Here is a 22,294-nt window from a genome sequence, read left to right as displayed (position 1 = left end):
GGGTGGGGCGGGAAGAGGGAAAGGGGTGGGAATGAGGATAGCTATGTAAAATGAGAAAAGATTTTATTAAAAGTTATTAGTAAAAGAAGTAAAAACAAACAGACAAAAAGAAATGCATCTTAATTAGCTGCCATTCCTCTTCCCCACTTTAGATTCCCTTCTGAATTCTGGGGCAGATAGCTGACAGGAGCAAGTCAAGGGGTGGGATCTGATTCTGGATTATGGCTCCAAGGACACAGTAAAGAACTAGAGAACTGTTAATTGTGTGTGTGGGGGGGGAGCATTCCACATTCAAACTATATAACTCATTCAAGAATTAATTCTACTAAAATAAATTAAGAGAATAGATTTTAAACATCAGTTATATTTCCAGTGAAGCTGATTTATCCAATCAACTCAACCAGAGTTGAGGTCAGTATTATTTCTTTGGTCAACAGTGACTAACAATACACAACCACCACCATACCAAAGAAAGCTGATATACAGAACTGATATAAAAGAACAGATCAGTATCTATTATTTCCTACTCATGATGACATTTTTCACTTCTTGTTTATATTATGAACATGAACTCTTAGAGGAGAACACATCCTGAGGGGGGAAGATGGAATATTGGTTATCACAGGCTCTACATCAGAGGAAGTTTCTATTCTGTGTTCTGTAAATGGATAACTTGGTCATGTTTATATATGTATGTGTGTATATATATGTGTGTATATATATATATCACAATGAATATAATATAATGTGAATATCTAATATACATTAATAAATCCATCTGTCTATAGTCTCACTAAGTGTCTGTCTACAAATCTGTTTCTTCCCTTTAAAATAACTAGGCTGCTAATCTATACATTTATCATCTAATGATCTAGACCTAAAATGATGCACAGGTGTTTTTATGGATCAAACCCATTCATGATATTTAAAACTATTTTTATCAAATATTAGAGATTTCTGTATGGAAAGAATTATATGAACATTGAAAGCCTCTCTTCCCTTTTTCTGAATATAAAATCTTCTCTGTAGTCATGCAAAGGAGGAGCAAATTGTTTCAGTTATGATATATTTCACATGCGTAGTGACTTACAGACCTCACTTAGCAATAGAAATAGTCCACTCCAGGAAGTAGAGAGCACATTACATAATAAAGTAATTGGTCTATATTTGACTTTCTGTAGGATCCCAAGAGTCATTTCAAATGAATATTTTTATCATATTAACTAACAATCTGTCTACTTAGCAAATAAATGAGCCACGACTGGGTGAGATAAATAATCTACTGTGTGTCAAGAATCAACATTTCTATGTGTCTAATAGACTCCATGTGGAAGCTCGTTTTAAAGGTCAAAGCACAGATTTCTCATGTCTTAAGCATCTATAATCCCAACTCTCATTCACTGAGTACTAAAGTATGGACAATTGGTGAAAATGGCTAAAAAGATATAAACCTGCTGTGTTATCCCTTGAGTTGTGTTGAATTTCTTTTTTGTTGTAACTATAATTCTCCTTTGTCCCCCCAATCCCCTTTGCCCCATTTATATCTCTCTCTGAATTTTAAATACAAGATGGTTTTAACTTCACTTATAACATTAAAGATTGTCCAGATTCACAGAAAACTTCCAAAAGGTTTCACAGGGAAAGCTTTGTTTTTCTTGTTCCTCAGTAAATAAAATAGCAGGAAGACTGGATTTGTTTCTTCTTTCATTAAACATATGTATGATGAGAATGTAGCACAGTAGTGGAGTGCTTGCCAGAATGTGCAATACCCATATTTGTTGTGTATTTATATCTGTTTTGTCTGTACGCACATCTGTGGTGCAGTGCCCATGGTGTCCAGCAGAGGGCATCATATCCCCTGGGACAGGAGTTACAGAGTTTACAGCTGCCCTGGGAATGGCACTATTAGCCAAACACAAACACCCGTGTGGCTGCATACCTAAATTCCAGATACTTTTGAGAGACAGAGCCAGGAATTCCACACAGCATACTGTAATAATCTGAACAGAGAAAACTAGATATTTGATTAAGGCTTTGTTTTAAAAAAATAAAAAATAATTCAGGATCATGATACTTAGCTAGAGATGGTTTTAGATTTCTTTGGGAAACACTTAATAAGGTACAATCCAAGCCATCCCAAGCAGAATTCCTGAAATTTTGTTTATATGAACATGAAATCAGAACAAAGTAATATCTAGTTTGGAAGACGTGCCCCATGTGACAACCACACGCACAGAACTGGAATCTCCTCTTCTATAAAGCATGAAAGAAACCGATAGAATGAGGCCAGGCCATCAAAGACAAGCACTTGGCTTTACTTAGCACAACTGTGCTTTATCTCCATTCCCTTTTATTTTAAATCGTACCTCTGGCTTTTGTATGGGGATTTCATATTGAATTAATTCTTTCCTACCCATCACTGTTTTGTTCAATTCCAAGCATTCATTGCTGTCGCTCAGTTATGGGTACTTTCAGAAGATCAGTTTGAGAGAGCATATTGTCCTTTCCTGTTGAGCAACATCGTAAGAACACTTTTATTTGTTTGTTTGTTAGCTTGCTTGCTTGCTGTTGACCAAGAGAGATTTAAGTGACTGTTTTCAGTGTTTACAATTGAGATGTTTCTAGCTGGCTCCATCAGCTGCTGTTTCCTGTGATGACATAACCTCTGTCATTCACAATGAATTTCCCATTCCCTCAAAGCATTTTCTCCTTTCTAATTCCAGCCTGGATACAGAATACCATCTATTCATGTCCCTTAAATGAGTGACTCTATGGGTAGATTTTTTTTCATTGTATCAAACTTTGTCATCCACTGCAGCATTGTGAGCCTTCCTGTCTTTATCTGCTAAATTTTACTAGTTAGTGTAACATTCAATTCTCTCCGTCTATTTTTCAAACCATTTAAACAGGTGGTGTCAATGAAATTCAGAACCATTCTGAACATATCTAAAGAAATCTATAACATCCTCTTAAAATGTCCCTAGACACTATGGAGAAGACCACTGAATTGTATCCCAGAAGATGTATGAGTACCAGTATTTTCTATGCTTTTGTTTCCTAGGAGCAGAAACTATGAACAAATGACAAACACTAGTCTACATACTTCCTATGCTAAGGAAAGTCTTAAGGAGACTTTACTTTAAGTATAAATATTTATTTCAAAATAAAATAGGATGTAGGCTTATGAAAAAACTTTTTATTAGAAAAGCTAGAAACACATTTAAAAGAAGTTAAACAAAAATTCTGAGAACAATCTAATTTTCAGACATAAACAGCTATAAAATAAGCTAACTGAGTTTAAAAGTACATATAAATAAATAACATTATATGAACAGAGCTGGTTGTATATTTTATATTTAGAAATAATAGACAGGTGATGGATAGATAGATAGATAAATAGGTAGATAGATAGACAGATAGATAGATAGATACATACATACATACATACATACATAATTAGCAGTTAAGGATAGAGTGGCTATGAATTTGCAAGAGAGAAAGGGGGGCTGTATGATGGAGTATGGAGGGAGGGAAACAAAGGGAGAAGTGATATAAGTGTATTTTAATCTCAAAAGAATAAATTATCATTTAAAAAAGGAAAAAGAGAGAGGAAAAGAAGCAAGGAAAAATGGAAAGAATGAAAAAGGAAGAAAAAAAGAAAATCATTGTGCTGTGAAGAAGCAGGCATAAAGTGGTTTATGACCTGAGTTCCTTCCTGGATCCCAGGATGGAAAGTGATACCCTCTCTTGAGGGTTGTCCTTTGACCTACACTGTGTGCATTCCCTGCACATACATGTAATGATAGTAATAGTAGTAGTAGAAGTAGTAGTAGCTAAACATATATATATATATATGTACATATATAATAACATACTCATTGTGCTTTCAAGGTTTTTCATGGGTGTCTACAAAGCCAACAGATGTGTGCTTTTGTGTGAGTTATGTAAGAGACAGTGGTTCTGAATAAGTGGCTGCTTCTTTACCAAAAGAAGAAGGACAGTACACCGGGGTCAAATTCTGGTCTAATGAGAGATTATTTGGTCTGATTCTCAATTCTCTTGATATCAACTTGAAGAACCAGGAAAGCAACAAGAATAAAAATCAGGATGGACTTTTACTTCTGGCTCTTAAGCCTTGGGAAGGTCTCCACAACTGTATTTCTTCATTTCAATTGGTACTTCTTAAAATTTTATTATTATCACTCTCTTTCCTTCTAAGGAGTCTTCTCCAGAACTATGACCTTGGTTGATCAAGTCATCAAATCCTTTAGAATCCCAGAAAAAGCTTATTTGTTTCCCTTGGGGTGGGGAGAGACTGTAATTTGAGAGACCAGCACTCAACTTTGAACTATCAGGTACTGATGGAGGGACTAGAACACTGCCCATTGCTGAGTCCCATCCTCACAGTCTTTGACTCACTAGAGTGACAGGAGCAATAGGAATTTGCATTCCTACTTTATCCCATCTGGTAATAAAGCTGCTTCCTTGGAGACCTTAGGAAACTGTTATAGCAACGGCCCGTAGCTCTAAATGACAGTAATGTTGTTCAAAACATATTATCTGAAACCAAACAAATAGCAGCTTCAAACTCCTACCTACTAAAATCTGAGTTCCATTTCCAACAAGACCCTGTAAGGATTGACACATACAGTAAAGTTAAAGAGAACTAGACAGACATTCCTAAATTTTCTATGATTTAAATTTTACAATAACCTTTTTGGCTTTCTCAGTCACGGCCAAGTTAGAAAATATACAACTAAAGCAATGATTGGCATTTTGTTCATTAGAGAACATAAAACTGTAATAAAGTATCACAAAGAACTATCAGTTGCTTGAGGTTTTGATCACCAATGCCTTCTGATCTAATATTGAGAAGCAATTTGATTTTATCTTGAAGTTCTTATGAACTGTTTCATTTACATTTTGGCTTGGGCACACACGGGGCTCCACTGAAATGACTCATTCCCTGGGTTTGCTCCTGCTGTGTCATCTATTTTTAATAGTGGCGCTGTTTTCCTTGGTATGTCTACTTCCTGCTGAGGTGTTTAAGGCGATTAGTTCACAATGCTGGTATGTATAAGGTATTAGTAGCAGAACTTCCTTTAATACATATTTCAAAACCTATAAGCAGCAATAAATTCTCTTTCATGTCTTCTGCCTCCTACCCAAAAAGTACATTGTCTTCAATTTCCCTAACTTGGATATCCAGAATATTATATATACCCTTGTATTTAGTTCAAAGAATGCGCACCACCTCCTCCTTAGCAGTAAAATAAAATACAAATCCCGAGAATGTCCTTTCTGGCAAGCTTTAGCAGATATAACTTCACATATATTTTCACCTGTATATCAGAAAAATCAATCAATTAGTTTATTTGGACTGAGAGTGACTGTCGTGCTCTTTGGCTTGAGGCCATTGTCTACTCTACCTGTTCATTTTATCATTTAAAGATTAAAATTAAGCATCCTGCACCATTTAAAATGATTTAATTTTTAAGATAAATAACGTGGTCATTTCACTATGTTTTCCCTAGCTTGATTCATGACAAGAAAATAATGATGTCAGAATTCTATTTCACTGTCCCCAGTGATTCCCGAAGTCTTAACTCATCAGCTATCTGATTCTGAGCAGCCACTAAACAAATGATATGTTCAAAAGATGGGAACCTAACCTCATTCTTTGATTATTGTCCCTTCAGTTCTTCCTGTGCACATCAGAAATGTGTGTGTGTGTGCATATAACACACAAAAACAGCACCAAACACAAAGTTTATGCACTCACATTATCTGGAGTGTACTTCTCCAAGAAACCAGCAGAAGTTGACCCATCACTGACTGAAAGTTTGATCAATTTCTCCCACACCCCTCTTCATGATGACTCTGGCTGTGCACTAAGTGGTTAAGGTGGTAGGCATAAAAGGATTTTAGCAAGGTTTGACTTGAGTTTTGTGCTTTGAAGATATAATAATGAGTTGGGGCTTCATACTAGGTTGCTTTCTGTCAGCAAATTGGGGTAATTTTATGACTGGAGCAAAATGATTCTAATTGTCAAAGTGAGAGGATGAAGGAATTCTCTTCCCATGACTCTACTCTTGCCAGAGGGTTCGGCACTTGCAACATGTGGTGCCTTTTCACTTCTAGAACACCTTTAAATGTAGAACAATTTTTTGCATAAAAAGCAAAGGTACTTGCATTAGAACAATGTATTATTTATAAATGTTAATTTTCTTAACCTGTTGTAGAAATAGTTTCCATATATTGAGTAAATCTGGAATTTTATTTTTCAGTCTTTTAGATTAAAAGTAGGGTCTTAGAAAGAAAATAAGTTCTATTTAAAAATTATTTAGAAAAATTAAAAAGATATATAATACTTTCAGTATTCAAAAATATATTTCTGTACATTGACAAAAGATATGCTTTGTTTAGAAATTTCTTTGATAGTTTTTTATGTGTTTATTTTTTGCTTTCTCCTTTTAAACCCAGCCATAAACTAGCTCCTATTGACTCCATTTTGGAACACTGAAGAATTCTATAAAACATTATCCAAGAAGAATAGGAGAAAACGTTGGCCACATCTTTTTGACTTAAAGTATCTGGGGAAGGAAAAGATAGATTTGCCTTCTGAACATTTAGACAAAAGCTTTTCAGAATGTTGCCATCAAAAGTGGGCATCTTTTTATAGACAGGTTTGAAAATGAAGAAAGGCCATAAGTGTTCAAAACCATAAGTCTGATTAAGTGATGGTTCATGATGCTAACAAGGAGAAAGGTAATTGAGAGAATACTTTGAATATCATTCAGACAGATCACTCATAAATCCAGATTTAATGAGAGTAAGTGGAAAAAATAGATGAAAAGACACATAAGCTAGGATGAATATAGGAGAGGCACAGATGTCCTGCACAGTTTCTCAAAATACAGAATTTAGAATAATACAAACTTTGGGAGAAGAGAAAAGGCAAAAGCAGGATAATAGTATTCTTTTCCTTGAGTTTGGAAAGACAAGACAGCTTCTGGCCACAGAGGATGTGTAACACGATGAAAGCCAAAATAAGAAGCATCTCAGTTTAAACCATCTTTCCCACTCTAGTAGCTTGGTCTTGAGATCAAACTTCAGGATGAACACTGGGTTGTGAGCAAAAGCACTGAACACAAGCAGCTAACAGCGTGAGCTCCTGGAATCTATATAGCCAGTAAAGAAACCATAAAAGTCTTTGGAAATCTGCTTTATTGCTTCATATAGTGCCTTTCATTTAAAATATATTCTTTAACAATCTAATGCTGGTTGTTCTACCACTCACAAGGAAATATTTCTCTTTGTTTTATAGTTATATTCTTGTGCTTCATTGCACACATATGTTTTCTCAGTGATACTCTGGTAATTTATCAATTTAGGGATATGGTTTGGCTTGTGTCATTGGTTCATATTTCATGCTGAAAAAAACTCCTTTGCTATTCCATCTTTTATTAGAAATTGTAATTACCAAGTCAATCCATGTTAGATTTCATAGAGATCACTTTTATAAGGCAGTATAATCCACATATACCTCTGTTTAATAAAAACAGTGAAAGTGAACTGTTTTATCTGGGGTTACATATATTATGTCCTTAAGTAGGCTAGCTCAAATTTATTTTTATTTTTTTTAGTTTCTGAGAATAAGTTGAAATTCACATATTACACACCCATATCTGTTCTATCCACTCTTTTCCCTGCAAGAGGTAATCGGTGAATCCTGGGCCATGAGATAGTTTTCTTTGAGATGATAGTGAGGAGAGTGAAGGAGTGGAAGTGGGCAGCAAGGAGCAGATACATGTTTGGTCAATAATGAGAATTCGGATAGGATAAATGTGTAACCAGAATCAGAGGAATCCCAGCCTGTGGCTAAGTAAATGAGAACAATGAAAGATGTTTTCAGAGTCCATTTTGAGTAAGGGAAATGTCGAAGCCTGCTACCCAGGGCATCTTCCTAGAAAGGGAGAAACAGTTGGTGGAAGACATGAAGACAGAGTAGCAGAACCTTGGAAAAGTCCCATGCGTGTGTTGAGATCTTGACATGAGCATATGTTATTTTAAGTTTAGATAGCTTGTTGTCTGAGGGAAGATGTGAAGTATGCATTTAGGAACTTCTCTGGACAAGACTTAATAGACTTCCAGAAAGGCAACTGTCAGTGACATCGGGTGATGATGGTGTCTTTTCCTCCCCATAGAGGACTTCTCATCCGTGTCTTTAGAGGGAGGAGCCTCTCACAGAAAAGATGCAGGATCCATGGGCAATCCTATTGCAAACCTAGTTTGGCAAATGAAGAAAATGTTGACGATACAGCAAAGTCCAAAGAAGAACAGGTGGCTCACACTTAATTCTCAATGGCAGAGAAAAGCTGGGCTAAACCTCTAGTGCTAAGCTACAGCCTTTCTTCCATGCACGTATATAATTTAACATGCTTTCTTATTTTTTAGATTTATTTATTGATTTATTATGTATACAGTGTTCTGTCTGCATGTGCATCTGCAGGCCAGAAGAGGGTACCAGATCTCATTACAGATGGTTGTGAGCCACCATGTAGTTGCTGGGACTTGGACTCAGGACTTCTGGAAGAACAGCCAGTGCTCTTACCTGCTGAGCCATCACTCCAGTCCTTAACATGCTTTCTTCACGTTGAAGAACTGAAGAAAATTGACATGGTTCTTTTCTGTACATTACATGAGCATGAATTGACCACTTAGCCTTTCTGGTGTAATCATGTATTAGTATAATGCCTTCACATTATCTCATATATTAATAATGAGGATGGCAGGAAGGAAAGCAGTAATACTAACAGTGGAGTTCCAGTGGTAGAAGGAATATTCTCAATGATAGCAATAGATCCAGACAGACTACATAGCTTACCGCACACAAGATGAATTCACTTGCCTCGCATATTATATCATTGAATCACAAAGATGCACTATAAGATTATATGATGTGTAAGAGTTTGTCTTGGTACTCATGGAAAATTGACTCTAGAATATACTTAGGTATGCTATAAAAATTCTACATACTCCCCCATGAACTTTTAATCATATCTATGTATGACATATAGTGCACTATAAATGATATGTATAGGTTGTTGTCGTTCTGTATTGTCTAAGAAATAATGAAAAAAGAAAACTACATACATACACATACAATTTTCAGTATTGATACAAGTGAAAAATATTTTTAATCTGTGGTTTGTTGATTCAAAGCAGGTGGAACTTGTGGGTAAAGAGAGCCTCTCGTCTTCTATAGATGAGGATATAAACTTTAGAAACCAATCAGTCTGGAGCGATGGTGCAGAGCTTGTAACTCCATTCCCAAAGCTTGTTTTCTGGACCAAATGCAGTTCAGGTTGACAATTCTGGGTTCTTGAGCTCTACAGATGATTCACAAACTCTTCTCCTGGGGAACATCTGTAGGAATAACCTGACCAGATGTACCTAAAATCTAAACTCCCTGTTTAAGGACAGGTTGTGCCTTATCCATCACACTTTCTGCTTCTTAACATACATGTCCATTTCATTTGATCTGGTGCATCTAATAATACTTTTATACTTTTATTGTGTTGAAAGAACAATGATTTTTTTCATATCTGTGTGACCAGTTGATGTGGGAGTGTCATATATCAATCTGTTGATTTCATTGGTTAAGCAATAAAGAAACTGCTTGGTCCTCATAGGTTAAAACATAGGTGGGAGGAGTAAACAGAACAGAAGGCTGGGAGAAAGAAGCTGAGTCAGGAGTCACCATGATTCTCCTACTCCAGGCAGACACAGGTTAAGATCATTCCTGGTAAGCCAGCTCGTGGGCTACAGCAGATTATTAGAAATGGGCTAGTCCAGGTGCGAGAGCTAGCCTAGAAGAGGCTAGATAGAAATGGGCCAAGCGGTGTTTAAAAGAATACAGTTTCCATGTAATTATTTCGGGTAAAGCTAGCCTTGGGGGCGGCCAGGTACCGGGGACACAGCCCCGCCGCTCCTATTTCAACAACCAGTAACTTATGAATCCAAACAGGAAGCTTAAAGGTGATTTAAAACTCCATGGAGCAATACACAAGAGAGAGGCCATTTGTAGAATGTGTGTAAAATACTCAAAGATGCCATCATTGGACTGACAGCTTTCCAATTGTCTGCTGGGTTGGACATTGCCTAGATGCATAGGCCAAATTAGCCTCTGGTTTATTAAGCTTTAGTTTCTCTTTTTCCCTCTGATACAAACTTTTATATGAAACGGCTCAAGTTAAGTTTGCTTCTATTTACAGTCCAAAGAAGGTCAAGGTTGCTCTAAGACTTAATTAGTTTTTTTCAGTTTAATAAATTATCAAACCTGATCTTCATTTTAATTTGAACAATTGCAGCTGGTACTGAAATGAGAACAGCCGTTATGTTTTTTTTTCTGATTGTTGCTTAGTAGCTATTTCTGTAACTAAAAAGAAAATGCAAACAAACACAATAAACATGACAATTAAGCTATTTACTGTGCTGCAAACCTTATTCTTATTAGTAAATTGGGAAATATCAGTAGGGATTTGTATGAGAAGTAGAGAAGTGAATAAAGAGAAAAGAAGAAAAGGGAAAAGAAGGGAGGGGAAGAAAGGGGATAGAGCATTACAAAGGGTATTTGGCCAAAGACAGCCATTTCCCAGTTTTTACACTTAACTTTATATTTATAATTCATGTTTTATTCCTCTATAGCTCTCATCTTTTAGGCAACTTTTTAGTTTTAGGAAAAGAAATGGCCCAAATATGTATCTACATAGCATATCATTTATGGAAGATAATTTTAGCAATAAGATAAGGAATGTGGGGACACCAAGGAATATGTAGGATCATGAAGAATCCTTGAATTTTATGAAAATATAAATAGCATATAAGAAGAGTCCATTAAAAGCCCAGTCTTCTTTAGAGATTAGAGTCATGTATGAAATGCAGCAGGGTTGGGAACCCTTGCCTGAACTCATGCAAGAAGTGGAAAGTAAAGTATTAAATGCTTTTTTTTTTTACAGAAATTAATAAAAAGCAAAATCAGTTTAAATTGAATTTCTCACATGAACTGGTTTCCTCAAGAAATAGTTGGCTTTTATAAAACTGAAAAAATTAAATCTTTTAAATGTTAAACCAGAACCATTCATTTTCAACAAGAATAGCAAGTCATATTATTCTGTATGGTTTCAACTCTTCTTCCAGATTTGAGTACTTCCATACATTGTAGAAGGAGCAGTTACAGAAATATTTGTTGGGTGTGTCCGGAGAAAACATATAAACAAATTAAGCGGGTTTCCGGGTGTGACATGAATAGTGTGGTGAGTATTCATGCTATTTATAAGATGTTAGGAATCTTGGAGGAAAGATTTGTGATAAAACTTAACCAAATAACAAATGAATGAATGTTGTAATTGAGAGATGGATGTTTGGACAATCATTAGAAAGACCTGGATTTCTTTTATGTCCCTCCCTGAAGAGGAGAAGTCAATTTAACTTCATATATGAGGACTTATTTTAGTTGTAAAGAGTCAAGCAAGATTATTTTAAGGCTTCATGGAGATCTAATGTTCTCTGACTCTTCATAATCTTTGTCATGATTTTCAGTCATGGGAGCAGAAGACTATATGTAAGAAACTTGACAAAGATCCTAGATTCTGCATGAAGAGTTTATGATAATGCTGTTCTGACTCTAAAGTCTTTATTCTCTGAAATATATGCATACAGATAAGGAGTTAACCCGACAATTATGTTTTGTAATATTTAAAATATAACTGTATCCACTTAAAACATGCGGAGTTTCACATAAAGTACTTCTACATGCAAAATGTTAGTACAGACTTTAATAAAAGCAATGTTGGGATTAAATTCTTAGAGTCAATTTTATGGCCCTTTTAAAGAAAAGAGGTAATATTAGAGTACTTTATTAATGCATGAATTGCTTGGATTGCAGGTTCTGATTCTGTAATGGCATGTTGTTATGAAGTTGAACTGTAGCATATCAAGAATTAACAGTGAAATCCTTGAACAGACTTTATGATGCGAAAATTTTCAGCAAATGGACTTTTTAAAAGTGAGATAAAACTTTTCGGTATATTTACTTGCCTATCTTTTGTTAAATACATACATATATATATATAATTTTTATTGAGTGATATTTTGGTAATATTATAACTGACTTGATATTATGAAGAGCTCATGTTTTTTTTTTTACACTGATGAGTATTTCCCACAAATCCATTGTTGTTGGTTGTTACTCTTTGTTTTTTTGGAATTCTGCCACCTAGCTTCCAAGTAACACACACGGAGATTTATTATTACTTATAAAAGCCCAGTCTTAGCTTGTCTTGTTTCTAGCCAGCTTTTTTTAAATTCTCCCATCTATCTTTTGTCTTTGAGATTTTTCTTTGTCTTACTTCTATATATTACTTCCACTCTTACTCATGACTGGCTGGGTGGCTGGGTGGCTGGGTGGCTGGCCCCTGACATCCTTCTCACCTTGTTCACTGGTTGCTAGTCCTTCCTCTATTTCTCCCTCTATTTATACTCTCCACCTGCCAGCTCTGCCTACACTTTCTTCTAACTCGCTATTGGCCATTCGGCTCTTTTTTAGAACATCAGGTGTTTTAGACAGGCAAAGAATCATAGCTTCACAGAGTTAAATGCAGCATAAACAAAAGCAACACATCATTACATTGTTAAACAAATGTTCCACAGCATAAACAAAAGTAACACAGCTTAAAAGTATATTCTATAAAAATCCGTTAAGTTTAATAAAAGCGAATTACTGTTGGTTTCTTCGGTCCCTTAAAATTACAAACCCCCATCAACCCCTTTCTAGTTCCATGACTTCTACAAGTGCTTCAGGTTAAGCACAAAGATCTAAAGATCCTACACTAGCATCCACATATGAGAGAAGTTGAATCATTTGTCTTTGGTCATCTGAGTTATTCATGAACTTTTATTTCTTTCAGTGCAATGGGTCATGTGCTCAGAATCTTCTTCACAAACTATAGTGCCTGTCAAATAAATGTGAAAATGTTGATAAAATACGAAAAGTATTCAGAGACCTAGGAGTAGGAAAAGTAAGAGTAACATGTTGGCCTGTTTCCAGGTACTCAGCCTTTTCTGGTTGCTTAAAGGCCAAGTTTCCACAAGTCACAATGACTGAGTTTAGATCAGTGGTTCTCAACCTTCCGATAAATATGTGATATGCACACGGTCTTAGGTGACCTCCATGAAAGGACTGCTTGACTCCCCCAAGGGGTCACAGCACACAGGTTGAGAACAACTGTTTTAAATGAGACTCAGAGTCTTCCACTTCACAGGAAGTTTCACCACTACCCAGAGTCCTCCAGTTCACAGGCAGTTCACCGTTGTCATTGAAAACAACCCAAGAGTCTTGAAAGTCACTGCTAGTCAATGGAAAATTAAAGGAAATGATATTCTGAAAGTAAATAAAAGCACAACATAGAGCTAAGTATGGCAGCTCATCCTGTAATCACAGCAGCGAGGAGGCGAAGGAAAACTGATCATAGGGAATTTGAAGTTGCAGTCTCAGTTCCAGCCACCCTAGACTACAGAGAGAGACTCTGTCTCAAAACTCAAAACATAAAGACAAAAGGCTCCCACATGTGCATATGGAGTGATTTTAATGAAAATGACCTTCACTTGCCCACATACTTCATATGTGATCCCTAGTTGGTAGAACTGTGTCAGGAAGGACTGTGAGGTGTGCTCTTGTTGCAGTGGGCGTGGCATTATTGGAAGAAGTGTGACATCGCTGGCGGCCCCTGTGGCTAGGATTTCTAATGACCAGACACTCACAATATGTCTGAGCATGAAATTTGCCTGAAACCTTAAAATTCTGTTGCCTTAATATTTATTTTTCCATGAAAGTTTAGAAACTATAGCCAAGAATACAAAACAAGAGAAAAGTAAAACAGGTGTCTTAAAAATCTTTAAAATAATTGCAGTAGCTTTAATTGCATATTATTTCTTTAATGATAGCATTTATATTTTTTCAGTTTTAGATTACATAGTAACACACGGTTAACATTGGTAGCTTTGATTCTCAAATAAATGTTAACCTAGGTGTCTTTCTTCACAAATTAACACCAATATATTAAAAAAAAACTACTGCTGGCTGAACCGTACTGTGTTTTTCTCCTCTTATTAAATATGTTTGAAAAATATCTTAAGGAGAAATTGCTTCTCATACAAGAAATTGTGTATTAACATGAATAGCATCTGCTAAAAGTTTGTGACTATTCCAAAGGAAAGGCAAATAATAAAACAAGTTTATCTTGCTCTATTCATTTTCCTACTTGAAAAGCACCATTTCTGGTATTCTTACTGTGCAGTAAGAATAATAAATGGATTATGGAGACAATATACCTTGGCTTATTATTTCACCTTTCCCTGTTATCACCAGTGTCACCTTGAACAAGTTGAGTTTCCCTTTCTCAGCTAATTTTCTTCTTCTCTCAACAGCTTTGATTGTAACACAGTTATAGGGCTGTTGTGGAGATGTGACTTAAAGTACATATCTGACACCTGTGAGCAAACATAAGTGGAAACAATTTTATTCTACAAACAGGAAATAAGCCTCTTGCCAAATAGATCTTTATAAAATAACATTTAGTCCTATAAAGGAGTATATGACTTAGATAGAAGATTTTTCATCAAATGATTATGAAAATACCAAAAAATTAGTAAAGCTTTATTGAGATAATGGGCTTAAAGCATTTATGATAATGACTAGCAATGAGCATGTGCTTAGTAAATCTTTGCTATTTGTATCAATTATATTTCATCAGAGTGACAAAATGCCAATTTAAACAACTAAGAGAGAAATGATTCATCTCATGGGTGTTGAGACTTTAGGTCATTGTGCCTGGCTGCATTGTTTCTGGACCCTTGGTGAGGCAATAAATCATTGTGGAGTAGAATGTAGAAGAGATTGTCCTGCTAATCACAGGGAGAAATAATAAAAAAAAGAAAAGACTGGAAACCAGATCTAGCTTTTGAAGGGATGCCCAACCCTGTGACCCAGTTTCTCCAAGTCTTTACACCTGGGAAAGTTTTCACCACTTTCCAAAAGAATGTCACCACTGGGTACCATAGCTTCACATATGAGCCCATAGGGATGTTTTAATTCAAACCAGAACACTCTCATTTATTGTTATTATGACCAATATCATTATTCGTGCTTCCATTTCTATAGGATGTACCTTCATAACAAGTGGGACTTACACTTTAGCAGGGAAGCTAAGTAGTATTATTTGTGCTGAAAATCCTTAGGCTATGATAGTAATGTCCAGGTATCTAGAAGTAGAAATGACAGATAACTTAATATAAAGTCTATAACATACGTCTGGTGGATATGATTACAAGACTTAAGTTCAGTTCGCCTCAGACTTTAAGAGATATACTTTTATAAAACCCATTATATTTTGGTTTCATAGACAATAGTTGATGAAAACTTGTCTGATGATGAGAACATATGAACCACAGTAAGAAGACAAAGGGTATTTTTCATCTGTAATGATCTATTTGTAGAATAATTAAACAACTATAGTGGATATTTAAAAGATTACATTTATTGACTTTGGAAAGTAAGTAAGCAAATATTTTAGAATCCTGTATTTTCTCACTATTTTGAATATCACCAATAAAATTTAAGAGAAAGAAAGGTAAGTATATGGTTATAGTCAATCCCCAAAAAATCACTATGGTAACATAGGAATTCCCTGAGATAGACGTGAAGATCAGATTGTTGGAAAGGCAAAGAGACACATGAGTCCCATTGTGAGAAAAACTATGTGTTCTCAAAACTTCCCTGTGCCTCTTGGCTGCCCAAGTCTACTGAGGGGTTATGCCTGTAGACATTCTGGGCAGCAGCAGCACTCTGAATATACCCGTCATCAGGGAACTGGTTCACAGAGGTGACAGCCTCAGGGAAATCATCTCTCCCTGTTCTCATGTTCCAGATCTCTTCAAATACAAGAGGTCAGCTACAGGTCCCTTTGATGACAGCTCCATCACTTCATGAGATGAAAGCTGTGTTCCTGAGTGCTGAGGGGAAAATAAAGTGCCCATCTGTCAAATATGACCTGACCCTTTCTCTGAGGAGTTCTCCCTGAACTCCTGTCTCCACTGATTGCGCTGAATTTAACATAAACAGGGAAAAGAATGGCTGTCAAAGTGAATATATAATATATATATTATTCTGTATCTGGCTATGTATGTTCCATGCATTTCCTTTTGTGCTAATTCTAATAAAAACTTCCTGCTTTATTGATTTCCCTTCATTTTAGTGAAATAAATTTGTATAATCTTTAAACTTTGACTATCTTACAGATAACAGCCCTTGTATTGATTTGTGACAAGTTCTTTGATAAAATTGCACCAGGTTACTTGCCATTTTCTAATGTATCCTGCCTAAAGTTTTGTTATGAAGCTATATCTGTAGAATTTAAGCTTTCCTGGTTTTTTCATTTGTTCATGAGTCTCACTGTAAAAGGCTTCCTTCCCTCTCAGGAGAAGGGGTGCCTAGATATCATTGGTCAGCATACAGAAACACTGTAAACATGGGTCATTTAAGGTAGTTCAGTATAAAATAATTTACTTACAGTATATGTTTATCTAAAATATATTATATTCTCTTAGAAATTCATGGTGTTAAGCAGACAGGTGTCAATAAATCTACAAGTGAAGAGGGTATAGATGCATAAATGACAAACCAAGAGACAGATACATAGAGTCTGAATAATAGGCAGCCAGACACAATGAATCTTTTTTATTACTTTAACACATTTCAATTGTAAAACTCTGGTTGAGAATTTGTACTATGAACACATATATTTCATAAGGAAGGCATGTATATAAATATATCTATGCTATTGTGTATCCTCAGCAGGTAGCATCTCAGTGGAGAGTCAACACTTTATTTCAAGAAAACCTTTTAGGAATATTAACAAGTTAGGACATGGCATTCCTACAAAGATAATTAACACCTCAACTCAACTCTGAAATTGTTCCTTAGATGTTGAAAAATAACATGCTATTGTGTGAACTGACAGAATTTAATTTAAGAATGATGCTGAATTTGTTTGGAAAGATTTGAACTCATTAAAACTTCCTTTTTTAAAATAATTTTAATCATGTGCATGTCACTTTATAAATGAGTTAAAATACCAACACAGATACTAATTGCTTCATAATCTGCCCCTTTTCTTCATGCTAAATATTACAGATGTTCCTAAAATTTTAACCTATTCTAATTTAGTGGAATTTTACATTTCTTACTTCTGAACATATAAGGTCATACAAATTCCTAAATTTGTTGATTCCTTATCAGATGTTTTTGACTGGCTACTTTTCAGTGACAATGCCTTCTAAATATACTTTTTAAAATACTTTAAAAAGTATTTAAAATGCTTTAACCATTCCTCAACAATTTACCAAATCAAATTTGCTATAAATTTTGCAATGAATTGATGTAGAAAGAAATATTCTACCTTAGCACAACCCCCACATTATAGCCTTCTGAGTAGATCATACTGGCTAATAGGAAAAGAAAACCAGCAAAAGAAACAAACAACATGGGAGGCAGGATCAGAGATACTATAACTGTATTGGTATGAGATTAGCAACCATTTTGCTTAGTTCTTTGTCATCTTGACACACACCTAGATGCACAAAGGAAGGAATCTCAGTCTAGAAATTGCCTCCATCATATCAAAATTGTCATTTGGGCATGTCTGTGTGACACTTTTTTGAGTAATGATTCATGTGGGAGCTTCTGATCACCATAGGTGGTGCAACCCCTGGCAAAATGGTCCTTCGTTGAATAAGAAATCTGAATGAACAAGCCAATAAGCAGTGTTCCTCCATGGTGAATTTCTTAGTTTCTGACCCCAAGTTTCTGCTTGAGTTCCTGCCTTGACTTCTCTTCATAATGAACTTTAAGCTAAAAAGTAAAATAACCCTTTTTCTCCAGAAGTTGTTTTGATCATGGTGCTTACTCATAGCAAAAGAAAGCAAGCTCTGATAGCTACTATATATGATTTGCCATTATAAACAATCAAAAGGTAAACTACCAACTCTTTCATAGTTTCAACAAAAATAGTAGTAGAAATTAAAGCAGTGGAGATGGGGAAATAGACATTTCTAAAGGTAAACAATTCAATTTAAAACCTTCTAATAAGTTATCACAGATGTTTGCCTATCTTTCATGCATTTGTATTTCATCTGGCCCTCATTTCTCTAGCTGAGCAATGCCACCTGGCTAGCTGAGCCCCCAAATAACCACACAGAAACTGGATTCATTAAATCACTGCTTGGCCTATTAGCGCTAGTTTCTTATTGGCTAATTCTTACATCTTAATTTAACCCATTTCTATTAATGTGTATATTGCCATGTGGCAGTGGCTTGCTGGGAAAAATTCCCAGCATCTGTCTCTGGCAGATCCATGGTGTCTCTCTGACTCTGTTCTTTCTCCCAGGATTAAGTTCTGTCTTCCCTGCCTACCTCAGTTCTGCCCAAAGCAGTTTCTTTATTGACCATTAATACAACACAAAGACAGAAAGACTTCTTTCACCACTTGTGAACCTACATTGTACAAATCTACATCTTAGGAGAAGGAAGGGAAGTTAATAGAAAAGTAGATGTTTCTCTTACAATATCTTTATGGTAAAAGGAGTAAAGAATTTGACATATTAGTGAGGATTATCCTAATACTCACTACGCTACTTTGCAGTATGCGTGAAGTGAAAGAAACTTTCATCCGTAGATTGACTCTGAATGAAATAGTCCAATAGATTGTTATTAAAAAAGAAAAACAAAACAACAAACAAAACACTTTCAGGATGCACTGCCTCTCAAATTACATAATTAAATAATGTCTGCATTGGTTACTTTTTTCCTGCTGTGACCAATACACCCGACAAAATGAAATGTCACATAGAAGGGTTTATTTATATTGGCCTACAGCTCAAGAGGATTTAGCACACCATGCTAGAGAGAGAGGTCATTGGTTGCAGGAGCTAGAGGCAGCTAATCACACTGCATCCAGACTCAGGAAGAAAGTAAATAGATGCTAAGGCCTACTCAAATTTCTCCTTTGGTTTACAGTCCAATATCTTAGCCCACAGGATGATGCCACCCACAGTTAGCATGGGATTTTCAACTAAGTTAACACAATCTAGAAACAACATCACAGACATACACAAAGGTCTTACTTCTAGGTAATTCTAAATCATGTAAAGCTAGCAATCAATATTAACCTTCACAGTGGCCTATCCCATTTGTGAGCAGGACACGGAATAATAAATGTGAATAAAACTTTTCTTTCTGAAACTCATCACACTTGATCCTATGAAGAAAATGTTTCTCTGCATTGGGCAAAGAAAAAACATTCTATGAGGTTTAACATCAATTTTGAGTGAGATTATGAATGATGTCTTATCCTAAAATCTAGCATCATCTAGGAGTAGAGATGTCTGTTCTCTCCTATTGATTGTAGAGAAATGAGATCCCGCTGTTAAACAGCATGTACAAGAAATAGTCATTCTCAGAAGCAGAGGCATGGACACAATGACCTCAGAACATCCTTCCCAACTTTGTTGGAACTCCAAGAACTGACACTTAGTATCTTATTGCATGCCAAGAATTAAATATTTATACATATGTTTCCATCTAATGATCTGTTGTTTTATATTTAATTTCATCATTTGATTTGAGAAAAGCATAATGATTCTATTCAAAAATTTTTGAATCCCTAGGACTACAAGATTTTTATCTTAGAGCTGTATTATCATACAGGACATAAGAAATGAAGAGCATAATAGTGTAACATTTGTTTTTTTCTGCTTCTTGGAAGTTCTCGGGGAGTTCATTAGCAGATGGTTACTGAGAACTGGCATCCTAGAATCTGGAGTGGTGCATAGTTCTTAATTATTCAGCAACTAACCTGCACAGGTCAGGTAAAGCACAGAAATGAAATTCAGATTGCCCTGAACACCGTGACATTCCCTTACCAAGAATTAAAAAAGCAAAGTATCCATCCTTTTTAATTATATAATATTAAGGCTGCAGAACACTAATTAACTTAATACACTGAATGCTATTTAGAGACATCATTATGTTAGATTTATAAACTGGATATTTTTAAGAAGCCACTTAGTAGCCATTGATTGACACACTTATTTTAAACTATATGCTAAGGAAAAAGACAAAGGCATTCTCCAAAGATGATTTTTACACATTCTTCCTTTAAGGTTGAAATAAGTAAATGAATAAGAAAAATGAACAAACCATCTCATACACATCTTGGTTATATCCCAAATCTCACCTAAGGTAAGAGGCCAACTGGGCCTTCATTTCTATGATAACCATATCTAGCTCATTACTCCGTCTTTATTTTCTAACTAGCCACAAAAAAACATACAGGATAAAATAATTATACAAACAAAACTACCACGTTAAATCAATAGTGAAATGAATTCACTTATTTACATTTGGGTTTTATAAAATTTTAATTTTTCCTTTAAAAAGTACTGAAAATAATTAAAGATCCATAACAACTGTACCCTGATTACATTAACTGGGAATCAGAAAGTACAGTGTTTGTTGCAATTATTTGACCATACATCCAAAATACTGCTTAAGGGTATGTGATTATTTGATTCTGGAGCTACTCACAGTGTTTCTAAAGCTACCGTGGGTTTGTTTCTACAGTGACAGATTGTACTGTACCTTCAAATCCCTGAGATCAGTGGTCCATACTGTCTCATTCTCTTCCTTGTTAAGCTACTGCGCCACAACAACTTAATCCATGTTCATCTGATTGACCTGGCTCTTGTGCTTAATGAAGAACAGCCAGCTTCAGGATACATCATAGTGCTCAATCTCCCCGCTCCCTTATCTCCGCCCCCTTGTTCCCACATATGCTCTTTAGGGTTATCTCACTCTCTCAACAATACATGTGGCCGGGAAGTGGTGGCACATGCCTTTAATACCAACACATAGGAGGCAGAGGCAAACGGATCCCTACAAATTCAAGGCCAGCCTTGTCTACAGAGTTAATTTCAGGACAGGGTCCAAAGCTACAGTGAAACCCTGTCTCAAAACATCTCCCCTCAAAAAAAAAAAAAATAAAAATAAAAAAAGTAAAGACAGAACATGAGTTTTTGTCTCACATACATGTATGGCTCTATGGAAAATTCAGTAAATTTGGAGGTACTAAAAGATATATTGATCAACTATATCCTGATTACTTTTGTTTAGCATCATTGATACATAACTGACAGATCACATGTATTTATTTACAGCAGTGAGCCTGATGTTTTGGCATACATATACTGTGAAATAATAAAGAAAATTAAGGTAATTAGCATATTGAGAAACACATTGTTACACATGGCTTTCTTTTAATTTATATGGTCATAACACAGAATCACTTTTATTACATATGTGTTTATTAATATTTAGAAATTATATTTGCAGGAATTTGTTAACCAGATTTCAAAAATTAAACAGTTAACATCAGATACAAAAGTGGTAAGAATCAAGATTTTTCACTAAGATTAGAAATAAGGCAAGGGTATTCCCACTAGGGCCTCACTACAGTGTCCTACTGCAAATCTCACTAAATCAGTAAGACAAAAAAGGAAAATCATACTGTAACAGAAAAAATGAAAGAATAATTTCAGATAATATGATCATCTACATGGAATATCCCAAACAATAATGATAACAAAATTCCAAAGATGAGCGAGCCTTTTTTAGGGTAAAATTCAACATTTTACTATGCACTAACATTGAGATAGTGGAACATAAAATACAATAATATTAATATTAGGATCCAAATAATTAAGTACATAAGAATAAATCTAATAAATAATATGTAAAATGTATAGGAAGATTACTATGAAATTCTAACAAAAGAAACAATGAGCAGCATATGTGATAGACTGCCCATAGTCATTGTTGGACTCACTATTACCAAGGTTTCAGTTCTTCACAGTTAATCCGCATGTTCAACATAACCCTAGCAAAATTCCTTTAATTTACTGTATGAATTCCACAAGCTTCATTTGGAAATGCAAAGTAATTAAGTCAAAGAATTGAGCAAACCTGTCTAATTTCATGATTACATATTTGACTTCTATATGACCTCCTATAATGCTACCATAGTCTGTATATTATACTCATATGATGGAAGACACAGAGGTCAATTGGCCAGAATAGAGAACTCAAAGGAGATCCACATAAAAATAAAGTGAACTTTGA

Source organism: Microtus pennsylvanicus, chromosome 12 (assembly GCF_037038515.1).
Source record: "Microtus pennsylvanicus isolate mMicPen1 chromosome 12, mMicPen1.hap1, whole genome shotgun sequence".
Taxonomy (NCBI): Eukaryota; Metazoa; Chordata; class Mammalia; order Rodentia; family Cricetidae; genus Microtus; species Microtus pennsylvanicus.
The sequence above is the reverse complement of the archived record's forward strand: the minus strand, read 5'-3'. Positions refer to the sequence as shown.